Source organism: Parasteatoda tepidariorum, chromosome 8, assembly GCF_982258835.1.
Source record: "Parasteatoda tepidariorum strain Cologne lab strain chromosome 8, Ptep-v5.0, whole genome shotgun sequence".
NCBI lineage: Eukaryota > Metazoa > Arthropoda > Arachnida > Araneae > Theridiidae > Parasteatoda > Parasteatoda tepidariorum.
The window spans coordinates 40,949,497-40,971,241 of NC_141762.1; the positions used below are offsets into that span (position 1 = coordinate 40,949,497).

General features: G+C 26.8%; 1 protein-coding gene across 1 annotated transcript in view; it reads left to right on the top strand.

The window, feature by feature from the left end:
* The first annotated feature begins 7,039 nt into the window (after positions 1 to 7,039).
* LOC107455826 (bcl-2-related ovarian killer protein homolog A) overlaps positions 7,040 to 21,745 on the top strand; it is a 95,391-nt gene continuing 80,685 nt past the window's right edge. The window contains exon 1 of the mRNA XM_016073538.4: positions 7,040 to 7,136. The gene's annotated coding sequence lies outside the window, so the exon portion shown is untranslated. The remainder of the gene's footprint in view (positions 7,137 to 21,745) is intronic.

Here is a 21,745-nt window from a genome sequence, read left to right on the forward strand (position 1 = left end):
ATTTATGACAATTGATTTGATTTATTGGAAGAATGAACTACATAAATTTCTTTTTAGTTAGTTGAGAAACGGAATGCAACTAAGGTTAATTTACCATAACTCTGTGCTAAATTTTATTTGCCATCTTAAAAATTATCTGGAATTTACGGAAAATTGAATACTTTTCATGGTATCCACTATTATTAAAAACAAAACGATCTAGGTTTTTGTTAAATTTTTACGAAGATTGTAGCATTTATCAACATTTACTATTTACTTATTATATTTTGTTTCGTAAAATATTCGTTGTCAGTTTTGTATAATTTCTAAAATTTCCTTCTTCGTGCGATATTAAATGATTCAGTTAAATATCGTTTCTATTGAATACCTTGTTTAAGATCATATATATTATGAATTTATATATTATATATTTATATATCATATATTTATATATTGCAGATTTATATATTCATATTATATATTTATGTATTATATATTTATATTATATATTAATATCATATATTTTATTATATATTTATATAACAATTATTATTTTAACTGTTTTTTTAATTTTTTATATTTTGCAGAATCAAAATGTACAACTCAACAAACTTTTCTTCATTTAATATTCTATAAATTAAAAGAAAAATATTCTTCACATTATATATCAAAAGTTCAAACTACACTTTATTTAAAGTAAGTTTGGGAAAATGAAAATGTTTTCAACAAGGATTTCTCCACGTTTTTCACTGTTTTTTTTTATTATTATTATTATTATTATTTTTTTGTTGAATAAATGCTAGAAATATGCCCTCCTTCTCGATATTGCCAAGTAAAAATTTATTTTCATAAAATGACTGGGAGGCTTTGTCCCCTAGTTATTTACAAAAAATAAGCCAAATTGATAGCAAAAATTTAAACTTAGGAATGCAGATATCTGTGACACAATTAGAAGCAATAAATGAGAAGTAATTTGACTTGTTAACAATATATAGCGATAACCTAGTATAATATTACTGTTCGCATTCTCTCATTTAACAATTCAATTATTTTCCCACTGATAATTTTTTCCTAAATGGAAACATTTTCTTCTTCAATGCAACCAAATTGCCCAAATTTTTACATTCTGATTATTGATTCTCAAAGGCTTATACGAAATTGTTTATTGCGCCCAAAACTTTTTTAGAAAATGATCAAAGTTACCACTGCGGCCAAAGTAATCTCAGGTGATTGTACACTAAACAAAATATATTTATAAATTTTCTTTTTAATTTTAATTTTGTAAATCTATCGAAATTAAATGAAGAATTTGTAAGAGTGTCTCTTTTGTAACTCAAGAACTATTTGTTCTATCATCTTGATATTCGAACAGCAGCTGCAAGGGGCAAATTTAGTTCCCGATTCTAAAATTCGTTCGAAATTTTTAATTAGTTCGCTTCGTGAAGACATATAAAAAATTGAATTTTTTTTCATTGGCTTAGAACTCACCATTGATAGAAATAAGACTGTTGCAGATATATTTCTTTCCTTCAAATATTTTAAAGATTATATCAGTGATATTTGATAGCTTATAGCTCACGTTTAAAAAAAGAAGTTTTTCGCACTGTATTTAATTATTTTCTATTTATTATGCCAAATAAACTCAATGATCAGCGTGAACATGAAAGCATCGATGATACGTCACCATATTAGTATCACTGAAGTTGCTGAACAGTGTTTGTCTTATACATACAGTTATGATTTTGAAACCCTAACCCATGGAACTAAATAATTTTAAATTAACTATAACTAAAATTAAAAAATAATAAAATATGTTTTGAAATGTAGAATTAATGAAGAAATAAAACTAATTCATATAGAGGAGAAACGTAAAAAATCGCCATTGATGCCAATGGTGTCAGATTAAACTTACCATTAGGTAATAATTCAATTAAGAAAATGTACAAATGAACAAATGTGCAAATTGAAATAAAAAGGTAAGCTGAATACTAAAAGGGAAAATTAACGAAGAAATGGTACTATTTCGTTTAAAAGAAACGTAAAAAATGTAGGCTTCAGCGATGCTTAATGAATTTTAGTAATAAATACTAAATGAAATGAAGAGAGATTGCTATGTACTAGAAAACAAAGTCATTAGAGAAAAATACTAAATTGTTTAGAAGAAAAACATAAGAAATCGCCATTTTATAGACTCCAATAATGCTTAATTAAGTTTGATGATAGGCAATACTGGTATTATGATGGTAATTGGTGCAATTTTAATAGATACCAAATGTACAAATATAGATACAATTTTATATATAGGTACCTTTTAAAACAATATGTTTGATACCTTTTAAAACTGGATCAATACTGGGAAGCTTTAATATATGAACACGGTAAAGAAGGAGTATTTTACAATCACTCTAAAGGAATAAGTACCGAAGATAATCGTGTTAATAGTGCTAAATTTTAACTAATAGATAGTGTTAAATTTTGACCATCATGAGCTAACCTCGAGCAACAGCATCATACCAAATCATTCTGAAAGTAATTAATCTTTATTTTGATGGGATGACCCACTAAAAAAATGTTCTAATTAATCTAATAACGCAAAGCGACCAGGAAAGACAAAATATAATAATAATAAACTTAAAATGGAATTGTTTTAGCTTCATTTCTTTTGTTGGTATGTTTCTTTAGTTTAGTGCAGGATTTCGAAATGTTGCTCAGCACTGACATATTGATTGCTTAGTTTTTCTTTCCACTTCATACTAAGAACTGTTATTTAACTTGTGATTTAATAATTAATTATGAACTTTTATATATTATGAACTAAATTTCTCTTAAAATATATTCTTTCTTTTAAAAAATTTCCACTTATTTGGGTTTGTAAAAAAGTTTTTAAATATTTTTTTTCGATCAAGTTATTTGAAATATTTCTACTAAATTTTATTACATTCTGCAAGTTAAAAACTAAATCAAATAGACATTCAATACAAAAATGTACTTAAGATCTCAGGTCAAAAACTTTGAACACGAAATGATGCTTGATCAAACTTTGCGACGCCTTACCTATCCAATTTTGAAGAACGAAATTATCACCATTTTATTTAAAACCAGAAACCTCATTAAAGTTATAGATTCGAGAGAATATCGATTTTCTTATTTAAAAGTAGCTTTCTAAATGCATGAAGATGACGAGGAGAAAAATTTTTCTGGAAAAGTTTCTTAGAATAATAAACACCCGAATTCGTTCACCCAGTAATTTCAAAGATTAGTTAGAAAAGAGACACAATTTTGAGGTTTCTTTTTTATTGTTTCAAGTATCATAAATACTTTTTCTTTAAATTATAGAGAATACATTTTTTAGAGATCGTTACACGTATCGGCTAAAACAGAACATGCAGCTCTTTGAGCAAGCTTTCATTAAGAATTTTATTTTTGTGAATTGAAAAGATTGAATTTCCAGATGAAATATTTGATATTTATTTGCTACCCATGACAATATGTTTTTTTAAAAAGTTTTTGATATCCAGAAGGCTCTTATCGCCTAGTTTTTAAGCATGTGATGACATGCATTGCTTTTTTTTAAATTTATTTTTACAAATTAAAGAAATATGTTAAAGTTAGATTTATAATTTTGCATAATTTATATGAAAGATTCATTTTTCAGAAACTTATTTAATATTTTTATTGAATGTTTAAAATACTTTGTCTTGAGTTAGAGCTACTTGTTTAGGACACTCAAACATTTAAAACTTTTCATATTTTTTCTAAAAAAAAATATGGTTCAGAGGAGATGGAGGATATAATAAACAAATTTTAAAAAATTTGGCAAAAAGCAGTTTACTAATCCTAATTTTGAACACTCTAGTACTTTTTTAATTTGAATGTTTACCTTTATATAGAATATTACTTAATTTGGATAATTGATTTTATATTTTAATTTTTGATAATCTATTTTAGAATACTACTATTTTTTAGCCATTAATAAAAATTTTGAAGCATTTACATTTTACAACAGCTGTAAGATATAATTAAATTTCTGAGATAATCAGCATTTTTATTTTTTTTTTAAAAATTAAAATGTGTTAAAGCTTTAATTTAATTTTCTAAATTTTCTACAGAAATTAATCGAATACTATAAATTAAACTGACAAAATATTAATCCTATTTAGTAAATGAATACCCAAATGAGCGATTTCTTATTAATTAACCAACACAATTACCACAAAGAAAATTACCACAAATATTGATCGATCGTCCTATAACTATGCATTTACTCAATGCCCGTGGAGTCATCCGTTCGTTATAGTTCATTATAGTTCATAATCAGTTAGTTAAAAAAGAGTCAAATCGAAAATGACGACTAAAATTTGAAATAAGAACATTCATAAATAATATAATAACACCAATTATCAAAAACAATAAATAAGAATAATCTGAAGAAGAAATTAAAAAACAAATTGAACATTCACTTTTCTAAACATAAAAACATTGTTCTTTAATTTTGATTAAGTGTATAGTCATACAACTGTCTAAGAAAGTGTAACAAAGTTTAGCCAATATGCCAAGCTATATGTAAAAAATTTGAGTGATAATTAACCGAAATATTCGAGATGTTCGCATTTGCCCAATATGCCCACACTAACCCCTTTTCCCCTACTACCAATATAAAACTTTTGAAGGCAAATTCAGCATGGAATTTTTTGAAAGCAAAAAAATATTTATTTTGCAAAAGAAAAAAAAATCAATGCACAAAATTAGAATTAAGTATAACTTATAGCATGTAGTATGATCCAGATATGAAAGTAGTTTCTAACAATAGGAATGTCTTAGAAAAGGTTTAAAATAGCAATTAACCTCTTTATTTTATTACGTAAAAGATCTCTCGGTTAAAAAAAAAACATGGTTATGTTTCTTCACTCTTTTAAAGTCCAAGTCCTCCAGAGCTGCCAAAATATATGGTAACGGTAAAATATCTCCAGAAACTGGCATTGGATCAAAAATTTCAAAATACACGGGTGAAATATTTTTAAAAGGTGCATTATGGAGCATTGGAGGCTCAGAGGATAGAGCACTAGCTTTCTAATGAGGTGAACTGGTTTCAAATTCCAGCGATGACTGGTCGATTCAAATTCTGCACCCTACTCGCACTGATCACAATGCAGACATAAAATATCCTCAGTGGTAGACGGATCATGGGTTAGAGTCCCCTTGCCACCAGGCTAACCATGGAAGGTTTCGTGCTCATATACTGGTTAGTTCTATCAAATACTCTCCAATAAGGCAAATTTCTCCCACTATTTGTTCTAGGAGTTACCTTGTCTTCTGGATTGGGTTAAAAATTACAAGTCTACGAAGTTGAGCACTGGTAGTCGTAAACTTAAAATTAGTTCCGCTGTTCAACGACGGTGATTAAAAAGAGATACATTATGGGTTAGAGTCCCCTTGCCATAGGGCCAACCTTGAGAGGTTTTCGAACTTTTCCTCTCCATGTAAGGCAAATGTGGGTTAGTTATATCAGAAAGTCCTCCACGAAGGCAAATTTCTTCCTATATTTGACCCAAGAGTTCCCTTGTCTTCTGGATTGGATTCAAAATTACAAAGCTTCGGAGTTGAACATTGGGAGTCATTCACTCAAAATTGTGCTGGCTGTTCAACGACGGCTATTATAAAGAAATAAATAAATACATAAGTAAAAAGTGCATTGATTGATAAAAAAAATTCTTCCCTTAATCTCAATCTCTGGAAGCAAGGTGGGGGCCAACTTCAAAATCCTAAATAGAAAGACTTTTTATTGCAGAATCTTTTGAATCTCAGATAGTCATTTTTAAATATTTGATCCAATATCTACGATTTTTCGAGATATTTGACAATTTCCATGCTTTTTAGACATCCTATATATGCTTTTCAAATGAGGTTCAATTTGGTCCTAATTTATGTAAAGAAAAATTTAACATATAAGATACTCCAAATATAATGATACTCGCAGCAAATTGTAGCTCGCAATTCAAAGATTTTTTTTTATTCTTTAGGTTTTAGTCGTAAATTAATTGAAATTCCCTTTATATTATCTGGAGACATTTTTAACAACTTTTAAATTTAGCTTTTTTAAATTTAACTTTTTGAAATTTGATTTACAATATTGATTTCTATTTTAATTTATAGTGAAGCTTAAATTCTTCCTAAACAGATTCTGTACATACTTTAGCTTTATTGGAGTTTTTTATTTACTTTTCAACAATTCTTATTTGTGTTCTTTTATACCTATTTCTTTCAAGGGCTTTTTCACAACACTGTAAATTTTAATACAAATGATACTTTTTTTACCAAAATTACTACTTCAAAAAACCTGCATTTCCGATTGTATATCATGAAAATTATTTTTTATCTGTTATTTTGTACAAAAAAATATTCAAACCTGTTTTGCAACAAAAAAAAGTATAATTTTATTTTTTATTTCCTTTAAATATTATTACATGCCGATTAACTATTTCTTTTTCCCTTAAAATTAAACATAAAAATTTTCTCTAAAACAATAAAAGAAATATCTTTAATGTTAAGCAAGTGAATGAATTTTTTTTGAATTCCATTTTTTCCCCCTTTAAAAACATCATTTTTTAGCATTCTTTTCTCCTTGAAGTATGCATACAAATCGAGAATAATTACAAATACATTCTAATCAGTAACAAAAATTTAATAAAATATAGCGGGAAAGAATTTACTAATTTAATCATTTATTACACGTTAATAAACACAAGAATATTTAGAATATGTATAGTTTATATGTATAGTAAGATATGTATAGTTTAAATGTACAATTAGTGAAAGAACTAAAAATGAGAAGATAACAAATATTTCTTTTCAAACATAATTCCTTCATTCAGGAAAATAAGAATTTACAACAACCAGATTACATTATTTACAACCAGGCTGGCCAGACTGCCAAAATTTATATGCCTGTCTGCATATAAATTTTTTACATTTAACTCAAACATTCCTCCATCTACAATTTGAAATGATTTTCTCATCTTGGCGACTTTTCGTATGATTCTAGTAACCCTAATGAAATTGTGTTTCGGGCATCCTCGCAGGCTATTACACATCATTCAGCAGGTGTTCGTAAAACACATCTAGAATGGCGGTGATCTCTAGTCTAGTTGACTGTCGTGGTGAGTTCAGTTCTCAAAAATTTTACTTTTTGCTCTGGGATGCTCGTGAAGCCGGTTTCAATGTTTTGATTGTGAAGGATGAGATAAAAATGTTTTCGGTCAAAATAGCCACGTGCTTTCTCTTAACTTAAATATTTTTTGAAAAAAAATTCTCCTTAATGTTTTAATTTTTAAAATTCCACTAAATATAAATTTTAATTTTTGTTATTCATCAATTAATGTTATTTTTATAAAGTAGCTTTTTTTATTTCAAAAGAAGCTTAACATTATCTACCATAATTTATATTATATCTTTCTAACATTGTTGTGGAAATTAAGATACTTTATCTGAATTTGAAATGAAGTATTTCACTAAAATCTGAGAACAAACTAATTGCTAAGAAAATTTAATGTATCCCTAATACATTAAAAGATTAGGATGCTTTTATTTAATGAATTATGCGTTACTGAATGTAAATTCAATATTATGTCAAAAAGTAAATCAACTATTAGCCCGATATTTTTTTATATTTCTGTACAAGGACACTATCTAATATGCTAAAGGCTCACATTTTTATCAAACTTTTTCATATTTTTATTTTGCCTTTATGTATAAAGCTGTAAATTGCCACTTTTTTTCCAAGTAAAAATACTAACCATAAATATATTTATTTACGAAAATATTATAAATTTAGAAATGTTTAGTGCTGCAACATATCTAAACTAATTAAAACCGGTTTAAAAAGACAATGTGTGATAATTAAAAACATTTTGAAACTAAAGGAAATAACTCTCAAATCTCACACACATGCTTTTTGAGTTCTAACTAAAAATCAAAAACACTTTAGACTGTAATTTACATAACAAGTTTTTCTCACTTCACATAATTTCAGCTATTTTAATAATAAATGTGGCATAATAAAGAAAAAGATTTTGCTTAATAATACATGATTAATACACACATACATGAGAACAGAAAAGCAGAACAAAGCTATGAGGCACATTTTAATTGTCTTAAATAATATTTATTAATCATAAATGTTACTGCTTTAGTTATTAACTAATTTATTACAGGAGTAATTCTGAGAAGATATGTTTTAATGTTCTTAGAATTTTATGGCTCCCGTGATATTAAAACAAGACTTCCTCTTATTTTGTTTGTTTAAAGCTATATTCATAGATTTGGATCTCTCTGTTTACTGATCGACTGCGATTATAAAACAGAGCACATTGTTATCACAGCTTTGATAGGAGAGTACTTAATAGGGCGATTGGGAAATAAAGTGAATGTAGAGTTGTTGATTTAGTATTTCGTATCAAAATGTATGAAAAGTTTATGAATTCTTTGAGCCAGTTTACCTGATGGTTGTAGAATAATAGCAAATACAATTATCTTCTTTGAACTTAAATTTTTATTAAAGTTTCGATTAGTTTGAATCTTTATTTTGGTTATCCGTTAACAATAACTAATGTTAAGTAAATAATCCCTAAAAACTGAAACAGTAAGAAATTAAATGATTTAAAACTTTATTCGCTTCAATAATATACAAATTGGAAATAACAGTCGGCATGCCTTATTCACTAAAAACTTCATTCAGTATTTATATGAATCCAATGGACAATCATAATTCCCTTGTCGTTAACAAATGAAATCTGATCCCCATGTTAACAACATTAGTCCCTCACCACCCTTTACCCTGATTTGCTCCTCTCGGCTACTGCGGTTGAATGAAGTTTTGAATAAATGATGGCGAATGAAGTTCTTTACCAAGTAATTAAATAACGTTTGTTAAAATATTTTCAGCGCTTACATTTAAAATTTCCAAAATAGAAGCATTTTGTAAACACCTCAAAAATTTTAGGTCAATTATATCACATTTTTATATTACATTTTTATTTTTCACTTTACTCAGAAAACGTTAAACATGAGATGAAAAGTTGACTTAGGTTTGAAGAATCTGATTTGAGCTTTTGAGGCAATGAGTCTTTCGTTTAAAAAAAAAAAAAAGAAAACTGAGATGTGCATACCACTAGCAATATTTAAACTCAGTGTTATATTCCATTATATAAATCCAAGTTCCAAAACTGAATGCTTTTTTCACACATTACATACCTGAATTATTTAAGACAAACTGTAATACACTGTTTTCTTTATGCGTTCATTTAATTGCAGTTGCACTACATCTATGTATTGAATTTTACAATTTTTTCATAGCTCTAATAATTCATTTGCATTGTTACAATTTAATGTTTAATAGTGAAAGCAATGGAAAAGTAATAAATGTTAGAACTGATGAAATTAGAAAATATTGATGAAACATGAATAATGCAATTAAAAAAACATTAAAATTCTTCACTGTTTTTTTCCCTTAATCAGGAGGAAAAAACAACAATAAGGATTTTTCAAGATTCACTATGCAAATGAAATTCAGATCATGAAACTATTTTTATGATTCACATGTATTATTATTTTTATTATTCACATATTTCATTATCTTTCGCAAATCGCTATCATAAAAACTAAAAAATATACAAATTTTAATAGAGTCTAAAATATTATTAGAAGTCAGTTAATATTTAAAAACAAAGGGCTGAATAGGAGAAGTCGTGTGAAAAAGACACGTTATCAATATATTAAGTCGGTTCTTATCAAGGTTAGAAGATAAACAGTTTTTCTCAAGAGTCTTCCCTTTTTTGATAAAACTTTATTACACATTTTCATTGCTAGCTCTGATGTCTAACAACAAATTATATTTTATTCTGTAAGGGAGAAAACTATAGTCAGTGAATAAATTTTTTTGCAGCATTGTCGAAAGGTATAATTTTATACTTAGAATTAAATTTCTCTTAACATATATACAATCCAGTCTATTAAATTACATTAAGTTATCTGGAGGAAAAATAGTTAACTCTGTGCTATAGATGTAGAAGAGGCTTTCATATGCGACTTCTTCTGTACTCTCATCATGTTGTTTTGGCTTTGCAGTATGATAATCTGAGAAAAAAGCATGATCAAAACTAACAAAATATAGAAAAATTTACCTTGGTTCTGGCTCTATGGGAATTCTTAAAAGCTCGGTATTTCTTGACGCAGAGCTTTGGTAATGATTTTAGGGAAATTAACAATAAAATATGGTTTTATAATATGCGATAAAATTTGTTAAAACTGGTAAAATTTGGTAATTTTTAATCCCTTAGAGCATGATATAAAAACCATTTACTCGGGTAAATTTACTTTTCAGTTTTGTATTTTTTCTCATTATGTAGTAATAAGAACTGTAATTTTTTAAAACCAGACTTTCGGGTAAACCATTACGATATGAACGGAAATATTACCAAAATGAGTGGTTCAAATATGGTAAGTTTTGGTTTTATTAACCGGAATTACGAGTTTTATTTACCAGAATTGTCATTACCATGTAATACGGTTTTTTTTTTCCGCGTTCAAAACAGTTTTGATAGTTTTAATGTCAATAAAAAATTAACTCTATTTTTATAAAATAAACGATAAAATAAGATTCGCCATCGCATACCTTGTGCGTTTTTGAACTGTAAAACTATAGCGTTTTTAAATCTTTTTAAATGTTATTATTTTTATTCTTGACTCCATTAATTTAATTTTTTTTCATGAAAGATGACTTTTTTACTGATGTGCTATGATTGGCTCAGGGATAGTGGCTCACTTAGTGGGAAATACATTAAATTAGTGGGAATTACATTAAATATTTTTCTACAGCATACAATAACTTCTATAATGTTTCTAAAATTTTTCCTTTGTGTAATCAATTAGATAATGTATGAAACAGTTTTGAGTATGTGTGTGAGCGTGTGTGTTTTTTTTTAATATTAAAACTTAGCATCAAATTCAAACCTTTTCAGACAGATAACATTAATCATATAATAAATCTTTGTTTATCACATCTACATATTCAAAAATCAATATACTTAGTTTTTTTCTCTGTCTAGGATCTTAATTTTTCCAATTTTTGGAATAATTTATATTTTGGTGTAAATTTTTCAAAAATTCCTCAGCAAATTGTCGCTATTCTATTTACCTCAATGGTTAAAATAAACTCTTTTATTATTGTGAATTTTTAAGTTTACTTTATGGATTCAATACTAAGATGCACTTTCGGGCTATTTTTAATTATCCAAAAACAAAAATTATATATTTTTTAATACTATTTTGGGGAAAATAAGAAAAATAATTTCTTCATTGGGTTATAGTTAAATGTCGAAAACAAAGCTGCAACTATTTAAATTGAGCTATGGACATTTAAAAAGGAACTTTACTGTTGTATTTTCAAAACATATTTTTTTACATAATTCGACAATTTCATACATTTCTACATTTCTTAAGACATAACGTGAAAATCATATAGCTGTCGAAGAAAAGCGTATTTTATTATTTGCATGTCATTATATATTGACTTGCAAATAATAGAATATGCAGACGTGCATTTTAAATTATGTTTTCTCAAAACAGCATTTTTCATGCTTGAAAGCTCAACAAAATCGTCGCCCCCATCCCTCCAATTTTCTTAAAACTTTAACAGTATGTGTTATAACTAATGCAGTTAAGGATATACTTAAATTTTTTCACAATTTGTGATCAGCAAAAGCCACTTTTAGAGCCTTTTCAATCAGTTTAAGTACCATTTTAATTAGTTTAAGTACCATTAGTTTCTTTTTTTCATTTTTTGATCTACGAAACGTTGATTCCACTTTTAGGGTCTTTTTATTCACTTTAAGTACCATCAAATTGTTTTTCTTCTTTTTTTTCAGTTTTTGATCAGCAAAACGTGTAACTCCACTTACAGGGACTTTTTGTTTACTTTAAGTACTATCATATTGTTTCTGTTTGTTTTTCTTTAAATTTAATGAAAGATACATTGCTGTTGTACGAATAGTCATTTCAGCAAGATCGATAAAAATCTCTCTATATATATTCCCGATATATATATATCCCGAGATATATATATACAACTTCTCGAATGGCTCTCTCTCTGCACAAAACGTACTTTCTCTGAATAAACATAACTATTTATCAAAAGATTCGATTTCTGATCCACGGAATATAGAGTATAGTCGCAATCTGGTTCCCCATAGATTCGTCAAAAGAGTGGTCCAAAGTTTGATCCCCTTAATGTTAATTTTATTTTTTGCGTAGTTCGCCTTATCTGGAGTAATTTTTAAGCGGAGGGAAAATTTTTGCACACAATTATGTAAGTCGTTTATCCAAGGATTCTATGTAAAATATAACTTTCTTGAAATATTTATTATTTTTTATTATTTCATTTATTAATAGTCGAAAAAATTTTGAATTGTTAATTATAAAATTTGTCACAACATTTTAAGGAATATAATTTTAAATTGCAAAATGCAAAATTCGAGCTAAATTGATTGAACAGTAGGGGAGAGTGGAATCAATTGCAACATTTTTTACTTAACTATTTTTAACTAACAAAAAATCCAATATATTATTAGTATTAATTGTCAGACGAGTAAAGTAGACTATCCTCTACTAAAAAAAAATAAATACCTTATTTTAAATGTTATTGTATTAGTTATTAACAATTTTCGACAGTCGTGCACTTGTCCCCACTTACGGGGTCAATTGTAACAGTTCATAAATTCAACTAAAACATAGTTAATTATACATATTATCATAGTTGTGATATATATTTTTTATTGATTAAAATAGTAGTGATATTTTAGGAGTAAAAATAATAATGAGCAGAGACTTAAAGGGTTAAACTTGTAACTTTAAGGGGTTAAAAATTTTAATTCTTGCTGTGAAAGGTTGCAAATAAAATGATTCACATGCAACATAATATAAATGATATAGGAAACTATTGGTGGTTCTTAAGGAGTTAAGTAATGGTTAATTTTTGCTCTGTTACAATTGACCCCACTCTCCCCTACCTGAGAATTTTAATTTTGAATATACAGCTTTATAATTCAACCGATTTCGCTTAAATTTTGTATTTTGCCTTGTAAAATTACACCTTTTAAATTTATAAAATTGCATACCTTAAAATTTAAATTTTTTTTACTATTATTAAATGAAATAATAATAAACAATAAATAATTACTAAAAGTTATATTTTGCATGAAATAATCTTTGGATAAATGAATTTTATAGTTGTGTGCAAAATATGTTCAATTCACTTAAGAAGTTCTCGATATATGGCGAAATAAGCAAAAAATAAAGTTAACATTAAATGGTCCAAGCTTTGGACTGCTCTCCCGATCAAACTATGGGAACCATATGAAATATGAGGTATTTAAAGTTTAAGGGTTAGAATCCAAAATTCAGAGGAATTGGTCGAATGGTTTGGGAGAAATAATAAATTAAACATTAGATTTTTTTTTTTCTGGAAGGTGAAACATGCAAGAAGGGAAATTAACATTAAGAAATCCAAAATTTCGATCACTTCTTAGTCAAGACTACTGGGACAATATTTTCCAAATTGCGGCTACCGGAGCTGTGGTGGCTCAGGGAATAGAGCCTTCGTCTTCTAATGAGGTGAACAGAGTTCGAATCTTGGCGAGATCTGGTCTGTACGAATTCCGCACCGACCACAGTGCTGACGTAAAATATCCTCAGTGATAGACGGATCATGGCTTAGAGTTCCCTTGCCGTGAGGCTAACCATGGGAGGTTTTCGTGGTTTTCCTCTCCGTGTAGTGCAAATGCGGGTTAGTTCCATCAAAAAGTTTTCCACGAAGGCAAATTTCTCCCAATACTTCATCCAGGAGTTCTCTTGTCTTCTGGATATGGTTCAAAATTACAAGGCTACGGAGTTGAGCATTAGTAGTCGTAAATCCAAAATAAGGTCGGCTGTTCTACGATGGTTATAAAATAAAATAGAAATCGCTGCTTCCGAGCCGTGTGTCTCAGGGGGTAAAAATCAAAAAGTAAAATCGCAGCTTCAAAATATAAAATATCACCTTCTTGAATTATTTAGCATATTTAAGGTCTTTAAATCATTAATATTGAGTCCTAGCGCGTCATAGTCCGGCCATTAGATAAATTATTAAGGTATTATTTTTTTTAAAGCCCCCCCCCCCAAAAAAAATATGCGTTTTTATTTATTATAGAAGTTTGATATTTTTACTCAGAAAAGCAGAGTTTGTTGAATTCTATAGATAAAATATTATACGTTGGTATATAGAGGTGAGTATGAGAAATCAAAAGATAGGAACATGACTTAAAATAATATTATGTCCATTAAATTTTCATTATCATAATTTTTATATTCGTGTAGGAAATATATATTTTATAGGTAGAAATATACATGAGTGAAAAAGTGGATTAGAAGGCATTATCTTACTAAACTTGTATAAAAAATGTATTTTTGTGCAGCAATGATTCTTAACCAACTTATAAAAATTCAGTAAAATATTGAAACATGTTCAATATTCTTACAATGATATGTCAGGCTAAAAAATAAGGTTTTAAAGTCAAAAATAAGTCCTTTTCAATGCGTTACAATTTATTAACGTTTGATATTAAATTATTCAAACATAATATATCATGTGCGTAAAACACAATTTATCACGCTGTGCTCATACGTAACCAACACATAAGAATTTAATATAAAACCTTATCTTATGTGCTTGCAATAAATCACGAATGTTACAAATCATTTTTTAATCCGTAATTTTATAATACATTTTGCATTCATAAATTATTCATATAGGTACATATTTACACAGTTACGATAATTAACCTACTCATGACAATTTAATTTAATATAAAACTAAATGCATGCTATTTTTACATGTTCAGTGTCCATAAAATGAAATTAAGTTTAATATCCATTTGTTTTTTTTTGTTTTTTTCCTTCACTGCGACATATTTTGTAATGCATTGCAAAATTCAACTAAAACAAAAAATATACATTTAGGATAAAACTTTCCAAATATAGAAAATTAAAGAAAACATTTATCCCTTTCGGGCGAAGAGAATGCATTATTCCATTTGAACAATAGTTAATAACCTTCCTCGCCTTGGAGAAAAGCTATGTTTTCGTGCATGTAGATAAGTTTCATATTTATTTTTTTACCGAATTTTATCATAATTACAGCTTTCAAATGATGGTCATGGTCAAATGACACGCGACTGCCAGACTTGCTGAGCATAACTTGTCTGGTAAACTCAAACTCTATTCTAATTGCAACAGGAGGCGGTCATCATATCAGGTCAGGGTTCTCATCAGAGCTCGAATTCTTCTGCCTTTAATGGAATGATTCAGATGATTTAACATTATTTTCTTTAGAAACTTGAGACAATGACACTTTCGCTTTTAATTCATTCATTTTTTGAATAGAAAAAAAGTTAAATAACTTAAATAGAATTTGTAAATTAAACAATAATTGTTGTCATAGCTTTTTATGCACCTTTTAGGGATATAAAATTAGGCGAAAATTAAAAAGGATTTTTTAATGACACAGAAAGTAAAAGGAACAAATGCGTTTTAGTGTATATAAAAGTAAATGCTTATAATGTCTATATTAATCAATTTATCAACTCAAAATTTTTTATGAAATGGTTTTAACCGTATTATCAAAGTAAATTTTAAAAACAAGATTAAAACATGCTATACTTCCGACACTTTTCGTTTGCATACTTAAAAAATACATAAATAATCCATAGAATTTCAAAATTTTGGAATTAAATTTAAACAAAATTAATTTTTAAGTATTTTAACTATCATCATTATTATTTTAAAGGCAAAACTCAAACATAATTATATTTTAAAGGTAATTTTTACGTTTAACTTATTTAAGATTGATATAAATCAGCTTTTCTATCATAATAAAATTTAAATTGAAAGTCAAAAAATTACTTTTAAGTTATTCAAAATATTTTCATCATCTTTTGAATACATAATTTAATCAGGTCTATAATTTTACGGTAACCATCACGTTTAACACCATGTAAATACGAAACAACATGTAAATAAGAAACATGTAAATATTTTTTCGGTATCATAAAATTAAACTTAAATGTCATAAAATTGAATTTAAATACCTAAAAAATTCGTTTTGAACATTATAAAAGAAAAATGAAAAAATCAAATGATAATACCATAAATCAAAATCTTTACATTTCATAAACGAATTTAAATTAATTATGTAACATTTAACTACAAATGTGGAATGAAAAAAATATTTTAAAAAAACTTCTTAAATTTATGTTTGTACATTTCGAATTCACTACGCTTACATTTCATCTAACTTTGACTGATTATATATCTATCTTACAGTAGAAAAATAAAAAGCAACGAAAAAATAAATTTGGTGAAATATCAGTACTGCATTCATAAACTGTAATTAGTTTTTCATAATATCTTCGATAATTTTTTATAATATCTTTTATAATATCTTTTTTATAATATCTTTTTTATAATATCTTTTTTATAATATATTCTAATACCTTCGATAAATATATTTATTATTACTCCACTCTCGAAGAGGAATATTATTAATAGCAGGCTTATTACTCTCTGTTGGTGCTGTTATTGGAATTTATTTTTAGTTAATTTTATATTTAAATCATTTGCTGCTTTCGTATTGTTTTAAACAGAGATTGAAATTATAAAATGTGTCAGCAAATTCAACCGAAGGTATTCTGTCAAAGTCAAGAGGTTCTGAAAACTTTTGTGATTTCTTTTATCTAAGAATTATTGGTTAAATTATTTTATTTCCTTTAAAAAAAAATTTAAAAAGTCTCTTAGATTACCTTAGTCATATTTTTAATGATACTTCTGTTTAATGTAGTAAAAGTCAAACGTCGTTTTAATAAAAATCTGAATCAGCGCAATTTATTCAACTATAATAATTTAATAAATACGTAAAAACATATAATATTATTCAGTTGTTTGAGAGTTGGAAGAGTTTGTATAAGAACATGTTCTGTATGAAATGCTCTCAGCATTGAAAGTATTAAATTAATTAATTTTAAATTTCGAATTGAAAACAAAAATTTTTGGATATTTCGGTAATTTGAAGTATCCCCTTTAATAATACCACGTACCTAAGTTTTCAAAAATTGAAATAACATTAACTTATGTTAAGCATTTCTAACACTGCTTCATAGTTTTAACTTAGTTATCAAATCTTCCACTTCTACAACAAATTAAGCGCACTTTCATTCTAACGTAATTATGTTCTTGTAACTGAAAATGACTTTTAGAAACCGATTAATAATTGCCCTTTTTATTTTCTTTATTTATCGTTATTTTGCATTTTAATCTTTGCCAAATTAAATACGGTAACTAGTTAAATTTTTCTTGCAATTAAATATTTCTCTTCCGGCTCATGCAAACAATAATAAACTAAATACAATTTGTTAGAAGAAAAAGATTCATGGTTTGAATTATTCTTTTGCTAACCGCACTCACTGTTATACAATACCAGTTTCCTGACACTCATTATAATTCTTTTTTCTATCATTGTTATGAACTCATCATTAAAATTAAAATACTACCACAGTTATGTAACTTAAATTTAACGTTTTATTCAAGGTATTTTTCTTTTGTTATTAAGATAACTTTTGCTTTCTTTAAAAGCTACTCTTTTAAGTATTCATCAAAAGAATAAGTGAGAAAAGACTTAAGAGACAGAAAAAATAGGAGGATTATTTTTTAAACTTTCTATGCGTGTAATTATGACACATCATTACTTATTTATTAATCTTTTTGCATATTTATGATTCCATCTAAAATAAGAATATTAAATAAAAAATATTGTTTGCAAAATTAATCTTTTGATTTAATCGTATGGTGATTATGATAATTTGTTGCCGTTTTCCTAGTTTAGTAGCGAACACTTTGAATAACTTTTGATCTACTGATCAGGTTTTCGCGTACTAGGTCTTGATCCTTATAGTTCTATGACCTAAGCTTATATATCCAAACTAAATAGGACAGGTGATATCTTAGTTACAATATTACCCTCAACATGCATACTTTCTATGAATTATATTCATAAGAAGTTTTATGATACATTAAAAGTTTTGGACTTTGTTTTATCTTTACTTAATTCATCGGAAAAAAATACATAGAAAACAATACATTGCTTGACTAGATAGCAATGTGAGACGGGTAATAGTTTATTTTTCGTTCTAATTTGATTTCATCTTTCTATTTTATTTATTTTATAAAACAAGGCCATGTACTTTTAGCATGATTTGAAACATAAAGAACACTTATTAATAGATCAAAAAAAAGTATATTGCATTTATAATTCAATGATTCAGTAGAAGTAAAATAAATAATTCTCATAATTATTCCATTAGGGTAAAACACAATTTAACATTTGCAGATTATGTGAAGCCTTAATAAATTAATTTTAAATTCTTTCTAATCATGTAATAAAATTTTTTAAATACAATTATACGATTCTAACACACAAGTAATGGCAATAGACGTATCTTTTTTAAAATAATCTAGGAGAAAATGCTCAGTAACATTAAACGCAAAGGAGAAACTATTTGAAACATTTGTTATTATTTCATAAAAATGCAATTTCCTTTTCCTTTTTTTGAGAAATATGAGATAAAGTTTAATTTTTCACACTCAGTTAACACATACAAAACTTACAGTTTTGTATCTGTTTGTCAATATAAGTTTTAAAATTTTCTTTTAAATGTATATCTTTTAAGATATAGATTAAAATTTAATTTTGCTTACATAGTTTGTAAGATGAATATTAAAATTTAGTTTTGTATACTTATTTCAAAATGGATATTAAAATTTGGTTCTGTATAGAAATGTTGTAAAAAAGGCTTTAACGTTTAATTGATAAATCTATTTTGCAAAATATGGATTTCAAAAATTTAATTTTGAATATGCATTTTGTAAAATAGTTGCTAAAATTTTGTTTTGTACACCTATTTTGTTCCCCTATTATACTTATTATATTAAAATTTAATTCAATAGAACTATTTGCACAATTAACTTTTAAAAGAGAATCACGGACTTTTATTAAATAAAAATTGGTTAAAATTTTAATTAATGGCTATTTTTAAACATTAATAAGTACTTAACTTAAAAACAATTATTATTCTAATTCCTGTAAAATACTTTAAAAAAAAAAAAGAAAATTGGCTGATAGATATAGGATAAAGGATGATGAACTCATTAAGGCGTCCTTGTATGATATAGTGTTCAGAAAAACAAAGAAATCTCACTCTTTCTTACGAGATTGAAAAGAATGATCAATCTTCATCTTTTATTTCTCTCCATTCTACTGCGTCCCTTTTCAAATTCAGGTTTTAGTTTTAAATAAAATAAAACGAGAAGACTCCAGAAAAATAATATAATAGTACCTCTTTTAAAACGCTAAAGGAATTTAAAACTCCAGAGAAAGCAATACGAAAATGAATTGTTTTGATAAAGTACGATGTAAAGATAACGTATAATCGAAGTCGTAATTTTAGGTAATTACGGATTTTGAAAATAGTTTGTAGAAAAAAAAGGTATTAACTTCTTCCGATAACAGTCTTAAACATTAATCTTTCAGTAATTTTTCTGTGAAGAAATACTTTCAGAGAGACTCAGTTCGAGGAATGTCATGGGAAGCAATAAATCATACCCATCTATCATTTATTATATACATATTTTAATTTAAACGTGATTCTCTCTGAGAGCTGATTCTTGTAATCCTCTTTTACGTTTATTTTAAATTAAACTAACTTTCGGTATAACATCAAATTAAATACAAATATAATACATTTAATTACTTATTACGTAAACACGCTTAACGTGAAATATCTTTTAATATGACCTCAAATTTTACTGCACTTGATAAAATTTAACTAACTTATAACGCTAATGGAAAATTCAGATAAGTTAGGACACTGATGATACATAGTTCTATATTAATAACTAAAAGTGTAGGTATTTCTTAAAATATCTATTATGCTTTGTTACAAAGTCTATTATAAATCATTGCAACGTTTATTTTAACGTAAACTAACTTTCGGTTTAACATCAAATTAAATACAAATATAATACATTTAATTACTTATGACGTGAACACGCTTAACGTGAAATATCTTTTAATATGAACTCAAATTTTACTTATAACGTTAATAGAAAATTTAGATAAGTAAGAACACTGGTGATGCACAGTTCTATATCAATAACTAAAAGTGTAGATATTTCTGAAAATATATATATATCCAATATGCTTTATTACAAAGTCTATTATTAATCATTTTCAACTGTCTAATGAAAGATATAATTTGATTCATACTGGAGTTCTTGACTTTACCTTCTTTTTAAAAACTAGGAAAAGCCCTTTTGCACTATTAGTATGAAATCTAAGAATTGAGGTTTTCGTTCACCCTTGGGTTTTAACAAAGATAACTTCATATGAAGAAACGTGTTTTGTTTTGTTTTTACAAACGAATTCTTCTCTCTGAAAATTGGTTGTAGTAATCCCTCTTAACACTTTTTAACGTAGTTTAATTTTCAGTTCATCATGAAATTAAATACAAATATAATACATTTAATTACTTATGACGTAAACATTTAACGGGAAATATCCTATGAACTCAAATTTTTCTGACACTCGAAAAAATTCAACTTACTTTTAATGTGAATTGAAAATTTAGATAGTTAAGGACACAGGTGATATACAATTCTATATTTATAAATAAAAGTGTTGGTATTTTAAAAAAATATGTCATGCGCTTTGTTACAAAGTTCATTACTCACCATTGCAACTGTCCTATAGAAGATATAAATTAAATCATTTCGGGGATCATGACTCTACCTTCTTGTTTAAAAACTAGAAAAAGCCGCTTTGCACTTTTACTATGAAATCTAAGAATGGACGTTTTCTTTCACCCTTGGGTTTTAACAAAGATAACTTCATATGAGGAAACATCTTTATTTTGCAAACAAATCTTATACTCTTTGCTTAATAGGGCTGTCCTGATGCCTTCTCTCTTAAAATTAATTCCAGTAATCCCCACCAATTATTGAGATGAAAGCACTTGGCCTTATTTCAGTTAACAACTTTAAAATATTTATTTTGTTATTATTATTACATATTTCTGCAATTGAAAGACTGAAGAAAGCATAGAGAGTTGCATAATTGAGTTTCATCAACACTGACATATTTAGTTAATTCTTTCAATTATAAGTCAGTTTTATCTTCACAAATTACAATTTGTTATATTTCTTTATAAATGTATCGAAATAATAATATAGAATAATTATGAAAGTATAAAAATAATGATTTAGTATTTGATGATAAATATTAACACTTTTGCATCCACGAAATAAAATATATATCACTTTGCACATTTGCGAAAGGAATAGGTAATGAAATGGGAACTTGAGTTAAAAACGATTAATGAGCTTTAGGATAGGCTTAACCTTTGACGGTTTCGCAATTTAGCAAATGGGCAAATTTACGAGAACATTTCACCCCTACGCTCCATTTCTCTATTAAATATCATGGGAAAACTGTTTCAGCTTTGTGGAGACGATTTGTTTTTACCCCTTGTATACTTTTCTAGCCTTGGAACTTGGAAGATGGAGAATCCTATGTTTCTCTCTTACGTGAGCGCTGCATCGTAGAAATACAAGAATACCTTGTTTTGTTTAT